This window comes from Mus caroli, chromosome 8 (genome assembly GCF_900094665.2).
Source record: "Mus caroli chromosome 8, CAROLI_EIJ_v1.1, whole genome shotgun sequence".
In the NCBI taxonomy this organism is placed as follows: domain Eukaryota; kingdom Metazoa; phylum Chordata; class Mammalia; order Rodentia; family Muridae; genus Mus; species Mus caroli.
The window spans coordinates 73436077-73443997 of NC_034577.1; the positions used below are offsets into that span (position 1 = coordinate 73436077).

A 7921-nucleotide genomic window follows, 5' to 3' on the forward strand; every position below is an offset into this window, starting at 1 on the left:
CTAAGTATAAGGGGAGGAGGGATGGATGGAATGAAAGGCAAGGTAGTGAGACTTAGGGACTTGAAGGAGGAGCAACTGTGATTGGGATGTAAAGTAAATAAGGACTTAAAAGTAAGGAAAACTTGAAACCATTGTCATAAAAGAGAGTGATCAGTAAGTCTTGTCAGCCCTACTAGATAAAACATGTATTTCCATTATTGCTAGGTAGAGAGTTACATATGTTCATACTTTAAAGCCACATATTCATGTTTAATTGAAAGTAGACATAAAGATTCATAAGTTTCATCTGCTGGTGATTCTGTATGTAGATTCTGTATGTACTATGTACAGGGGCTCTGACATTATGGGCCCTGTATATGTATCGGGATAATTACTACTAGCAAAGGCAAATTAACAGAAGAAGAAAGCAGTGTGAAAGGAACTGACTTAGAGAGGAATAGGATAGGAATACCAGGAAGGGTACAGAGGCAGGAAGAACAGCGAGCTGTAATGTATATTAGCACAGACATTCCCCACATGTCTCTGCATGCACACTGGAATCCCTTCATTGTTCCACATGCTTAAGAAAATAAGTGCATTGGCTGCACTAGATGTTTAGTTTTTAGTTAACCACTTTGTCCTTTCTTTCCTGGAATTTTAGAGTGTTTAGGGTAGGGTATTTGAAAGGCCAAATCTCTAAAACGATGTTTGAGGGACTCTGAGATGGCAACTTATCTATCTTACAGTACACTTTCTACCCCAGGAAGCATACCTTCAGCTTGCTCATTTTTCAGTACACTTTCTACCCCAGGAAGCATACCTTCAGCCTGCTCGAGGTAAACACTGAATAAGTGCTGTGGTTGCTGGTGAAGATTGCTTTTCCCACGTGGCAGTGTTTCAAAAGAGCAAGTCAGATACTTCTTCAATTTAACCTCACCGTCTTCAATTTATTCAGAGCTCCAAGAGGTGTATGCCTCTTAACCCCACTCAAGTTCAATTTTCTCAGCTGTAAAATGAAATCTGTACCTGTTCTGCTTAGCTCTTAGGATGTATGTACAAGAGGTGGTTTATCATTTTGTGGTGATGCCTGGACAGGCCTAGTCAGATGTAGTGTCTGTGTTATTGATATGTGGTTCTTGGTGAAAATACATGACTTATAGTCTTATTATGACAACCTAGAGATCTGTAGAAGTAATATACATATATGTATAATATATTAGCATATTGTATATTGTATGCTAATATATTATACATATATGTATAATTATGTTATTAACATATATAAACATATGGGAAGATTAACCAAATAGATCCTCAATGATAACTCAGAGTTAACAAATAAAAATGTTGAAACAAATGTTGGAATACTGTCTCTGACAATAGGATTTCATCCAACCCAGTTTGAAGTTAGATTTTCCTATGATACACAAAGAAGAGAGATCCAAGTCATTGGGTGGAGAGGTTTACAAAGAGCCCTTCCCTTCATTTACAATGGACATTCTTCCTGAGACACTACACTTGCACATGGGGAAGCCCTTGGGGCACCCTAGAGCCTCTAAGAGCCTACAGTGTAATCAGAAACCTAGAAAGACTGGTGGCAGCCTGAGAGGTCCACACAGAAAGGAGCAAGAGTTTCATGATCAGAATGAGGCTTCAGACACCATTATGGAGATGGGCATGAGAACAGAGGTTAACCATTCAAGAAAGATAACCGAGTGTATGACCATTGTGGGGAGACGTAGTGACTAAGACACAATGCACAGATAGTTGCCGTCATTATTAATTTTCCTGGTTTTGTTTTTGTTTTTGTTTTTAATTGATGAAATTTTACCATAACTGTAGTGGAAAGAGTATTTGGTAGTTAGAGGTGATGACGGGCAGCGTTAGGCCCTCATAGAATAAGGAACTCACTTCTCATCAGAGGAGTCTTAGGAGAAATGTTTTATACAGCTGACACATACAAAGGACTCGCAGAGCTTTGGTGAGGTTGTCTGGACTAGAAGGATGCTTGAGTTCTTTTCACATAAAGGATAGCTGTGCATTTAGAGAAGGTCAAGGAAGATAGAAGAAGAGAAAGGAGAAAGCTTAAGAACTGATTTGGTGCAATATTGGCAACATTGGAATACCAGTGAGGAGCTCCAAGCTTATGAAGGACCTGCCAAGGTGAGCTGTGGTCTGCATGAATCTGCTCACCACAGGCCATTCCCTTTGCATTCATCTTGAGATTAGTAGGTCTTCATGCCCCCAGGTCTCCTTGCACATGTTTGGAATCTCCCCCGAAAGTCATTATGTCTTGAAATCACAGAAAGAGTTCTAAGCTTAACACAATTAGAAGGAAACTCACACTCAGTAGAGTTAACTATAACTCCCTCTTCCAAATATTTTATCTTTGCTAATCATTGCTGGGGTGATTATATAGCATTCTTACTGATTTTCTCCAGCAATCAGTTTTGACCAATAAGGTTCCTCTGCCAAAGGACTTAATCTCCATAAAAAGAAAAAATACTTAGTAGTCATAGTAGCTATGTCATAATATATTCATAATGTTCTTTACCTCTGACTGACATAGAAAACCTGGAGAAAATGTAGATAATAGAAATGTCTTTAGAGGTGCTGGTACATTATTTGAAACATAAGTTAGTGTTATTACTTTTCTTACTTGGTTGTTAATAAAACGACCAGTACCTATTACTAATATAGTCAACACCTGAAAGCAACTCTATTTTAAATGAATGAAATCAGGTTTCAGTGACTTATGAAAATGTTCTCTGATGATTTAAGTAGGCTTCATTTGAATGTAAGATTGTACAGGTCCATTTTTAAAAAACTGCTGGCTTCACTTCCAGAAGTTTACTGTAACAATAACATAGCTTGAAGCCTACAGCTTCTAATAAATATCAGAGAAGTGAATACATCTTGGTAAATTATACTTGACTCCATTTTAATGCATCTAACAACCCTTTTCTTGTAATCATGAAAAAGAATTTCTGTTAACCCTACATGTGTGTGTGTGTATGTGTGTGTGTGTGTGTGTGTGTGTCTGATCTGGTTTCAACTAGCTTCCTTGAGAGAAGATAATGGCAGGAATGTGGCTCATAATTGTCAAGCAGATATGACAGAGGTTGATACTGAAATGAGCCATACTGGAAAATGCTTTGTTATTTGTTTAATTTTAGTTATTAAATGATTGAATGCTCCACAGGTTTGTTTTCCTAAAAAGTTAGTCAACAATGAAACCCCAGTGGAATATTAAGGGAATATTTCATGGCAATATGTGCCAGGAAATTGACTAGCACAGCATCTTTCATCTCTCAGTCAGTGAAGATGACATATTGCATTCATCTCTGTACCCCGCTAGAACAGATGCTTCCAGCAGCTGGGATGCCAAGATTAGTTTGTCCAGAATATGAAAGCACACCATCTAACCAAACGATTAGGCTGTCCCAGATTTTGTGGCTTCAGTAATTACACCATTCTCTCCAATATTGTGGTTTAATTCCAGCATTTACTACATTGGTGGGTTTGGAGCTAAATCTGGCTATTCCTAGTCAAATAAATAGTTTACTTGATCTTATCATACTTTAAATCCTGGTCCATTATAGTGAGCCACACAACTAGTAAAGCTGTTCCTATTATTGGAAATATCCTAAACTGTCATTTCACATTGAATTACATTGAATTACATTTCAGCATTCAAATTACTGAACTGATTTCTGCTTCGTGTTGCACCCATGAATTAATGTTTATTCTGGGAATGAGAAGTTTTGGGATGCCCCTCAGGAGAAGAACTGCTGTAGGGAACATGAAAGTACACTGCACATTTCCAAAAGCTGCACATTTGAACGTTTTTACCATGGAACAATAGCAAGGTTAGAGAGAACACGTATTTCCTTTACTTAAGCATTAGGGAATGCATGTTCATTGACACATTGTAAGGTACTGCTTCTGTGCGTATCAATTCTGTTCAAATATAGCAAGTAAGTACAAGGTTTAAAATGAGTCATAAACCTGATTTCATAAACACAGTCTAATCTTTCCTAAGCTAGCATACATTTTCTTTTCTGTTTCGTGATACATATATTTATGTTCACACAAGAAAATGAGTGTCATATTTAGTTTATAGTCAAATTCCTAGCAATATTCATGTCAAAAGTTCCATTAATCAGGTCCAAATATAATCTGGAAATTAATTAAGGCTTCTCTATAACTCAATGATGCCAAATATCCTGCTTTAGAATCAGATTTCTATAAATGGCTTTCTGAAAATGTTCTTACAAATGCTATACTGGGACCTTTGTCTAGCAATGTCTGGGGCAAACATAAATATTTCCATTTGTGGGAGTGCTGATAGATATATTTATATGATCTTAAGTAGTGGAAGTGAACATAGATGCTCATAGAACAATGTTCAGGGCAAGACACATTCAGCTAGGTAACCCCAGAAACAGGCAGCAGCAGTCTGCATTCTAAAAGCCTCTTGCAGATTTCTCTGTCCACCTTTCACCTCACCTGTAGTGATAAGAAGTTCAGAGTCAATGCAAACACATTGGCGCCTACACAAGTTAACCAAAACATTTTTCATCTGTTCTCTGACTAGCTAGAGTTATGCTAGGTGAAGCCATGGACATAAGAAAGTATTAAATCCTCTTTATTCCTTAGAGGTAACTAATCCTTATCATCAGCCTGACACTAACTAACATATGGTCAAGCTTCTTTATTAGCAGCGCCCTGTAGCATAGAAATCTACACACTAAAATATGACCATTCACTGCTAACATTTTTGACAGATAGCGGTGCACATAAATGTGTGTATTTACTTGCATATATTTTCAAATATAAGTGGTATTGTTTACTAATTACTCTAGGATCCCACCTACACAGCCTATGAAATTCTGAATTATAGAAACAAACTAGTTGTTTCTAGTTCCTTTTTTTTATATTCTTTGTGCACCTAATAAACTTCTAAAGGAAGCTTATTCCCTCTCTTGTTCACTACTGTTTTATTGGTTAGCAAAACAGCTTGTGAACCAATGGTGATCAGTACACAGTTATACAATGAATTAATTTCCTTAAAATTAACCTCCAAATTGTCACTTATATTTATGTTCTTATTTTGAAAAACTTAAGATTTTAATTTTTTATAATTATCTACTATGTCTATTACATTTTTAATATTAGAACTCATTAATTCTTTTACAACTTTGTTTTCCAAGTAGTGAGAAGTCCCTAGGTATCTCCTTGCCTCATTTGCTTCAAGATTTCACAGCTTCTATTAGTATTTGTGAAGTATACTATTCTTTGTTAGGATAAAAGTTTGTGCAAATTAGAGTTTTTATTTATAATTTTATACTGTCATGTTAATGTGTTTTGATCAAATCCACCCAGCCCCACTTTACATTCAGTTTCTTCACTATTTGCCCTCTCACTGCCTCATCCCTCCTTCAAGTGCTGTCTCTTCCTAAACTGCTGAGACTGCTTAGTGCTGCCTCTGGGTGTATGGCAAGGTACAGCCACTGAAGCATGGGCAGCCTTGTTTCATATTTATTGGTATTCCAACACGAAAATAACTATTCCAGCGATCTTCCAATTATTCCTCTCTCCAACCATATGTCCCACTCTTTAGCACTGCAGTGGCTATTCATCTCTCAGTAGAGAGAAAGAAAACTCGAATAGTGTTGATCAGAGGGTACTCAACCAAGATCTAGGAGAACTTCGATGTCCTAGAAATTTGGTGGCAGCAGCTTTAATTTTGGTTGGTGTTTCTCAGATTATAAAGTCCTGTCTCTTTTTAAAAATTCAGTCATTTTAAATAAATAATTCACCCAAAGAAGTTCTTTCCCTTCTCCCACCTTTTTTGCTTTCCATCTGTCAGCCACACTATACAACAGTCTGGTTTTGTGATTAAAATGGGGTCCTCCAAGCAGTGACTACCAGCATCAGAAAGAGCACAGAAGAGAAGATGGGAATTTAGCCAGTTGGTCCCTACATGGCAACTGAACACAGTCTATCTTCTGTTTTCTTGATGGATGGGAAGCATTCCTGAACTTCTCCAGTCCATTTCACCCAGGAGATATGTGCTTGGAATACTCACCCACTATTCAGATCTACAAAAGGTGATTACGCAAAGTTCATGGCTGCCCATTAAGATGCACAAATGTTCTATTAAAGAAAAGAAACCCCAAATGAGAGCTTTATGTGCATGCATATTCATGAACTCTTGCCTGTATCTACATTTCCCCCACCTATGGTTAATGCTTTCAACTCGTCCCTGCTTTATGGCACTTAACCTGCAGCTTGATACATACCTTTTAAAGGTAGTTTTATATGTTAATGTGGGAAGAGCTGTTTGGATAGATTGGCCAAATCAGGCACTTGTCATACTCCAACTCAGTCTGAGTTTTACAAGAACTATTTTATTCTATTTTATGTAGTAATGGTGAATTTTAAAAATTTGTATTCTCTATTGAATGCAGCCATATCTTTGGGAATACCATCCCAAATCTTCCATTTCCTAGTCTAGTATCACATATTTTGATGACCGTATTGACTTGCATTTCCACCTTAGAAATGTATTAATACCATTACACCAGGTGCCTTCAGACATCAATACATTCTATAAGAGAAAATGAGATTTTCTTCCAAGGAGATATTATTGATACTCCTGAACTAAGTAAAGGAAATACAAGGTATACACAGAGAGTTGACTGGTTATGCTAGAATAATCTCAATTTAAATGTAATCACCTATAAAAACATGTGGTAACAGTTGTGTGAGTATATAGTGGTGTGTAGGAAACATGCAACTTTCCATTAAAAGTTAAAATCATTGAGTCATATGGTGGCAGAACATGCCTTTAATTCAGGCACCGAGGAGGCAGAGGTACACAGATCTCTTAATTTGAGGTCAGCCTGCTCTACAGAGCAATTTCCTTGGTAGCCAGAGCTCCACAGAGAAACCCTTATCTTGGGAGGGAGAGCTGAAATGATTAGTATGTGAGTGGAGATAAAACTCAGCATGCTTCACAATAGAAATATTGGTTCCTCCATATCTTTGATGTTTAATACTGACCAAGTACATAGCAAGTGTCTGGTGAATATGTGTTGATATACTTTAACAGTATGTTTTGAGGATCGCAGGGCTGGTAGCCTTACCTAGAGTATTTTTGTTAAGATTAAAGAGAAATGAAAATCATCTTTGTCTTCCTGGTTGTATTAGGGGCTCCGGGCTTGGGCACCAGCTCTGGTGCTTAGCTCTCATTTAATCAAGAATGAGTAAATAATCATGCTGATGAATGAAAGTGGCTGAAGCACTTGTGGCTAAGCTTAATTGCTACCTGACTGGGAAACAGATAATAGGTCTGGGCAAGGAACCAAACAACAAGTATGAATAGGGAATTCATTCCTCACCAAAATAAAATAAGAAAAGTGGCTGACTATCTAAGATTATTGGGGTGAACAGAATTGAATCTGGAGAAAAGACAATGAATAAATGACAGACCCAGTTTGGTTGTTGGGATGTGACAATCAAAGGATTTTGCACTAGCACCTGAGCTGAAGCAAAGCAAGATCAAGAAGCCAAACTGGTAGATGGCATTCCACTGGATGCCATGAGTCTTGGTATTTTTCCAGTGGTCTTACATACACTGATAAGTGTTTGAGCCCTATATACCTTGGGTCATGTATGTGCTGGTTGTCCTATAGAACATATTATGTGCAACTCATTTTAACAGTTTAAATTAACATCCATAGTGTCTTAGTCAGGGTTTCTATTCCTGCACAAATATGACCAAGAAGTAGTTGGGGAGGAAAGGGTTTATTCAGCTTACATTCCCACATTGCTGTTCATCACTGAAAGAAGTTAGGACTGAAACTCAAGCAGGTCAGGGAGCAGGAGCTGATGCAGAGGCCATGGAGGGGTGTTCCTTACTGGCTTGCTTCCCCTG

At 37.6% G+C, this 7921-nt stretch overlaps 1 protein-coding gene across 3 annotated transcripts in view; it reads left to right on the forward strand.

Annotated features, from left to right (window-relative positions):
* The window catches only part of Inpp4b (inositol polyphosphate-4-phosphatase type II B), a 748293-nt gene that overhangs the window by 626892 nt on the left and 113480 nt on the right, over window positions 1-7921 (forward strand). The gene's annotated exons all lie outside the window — the stretch shown is intronic.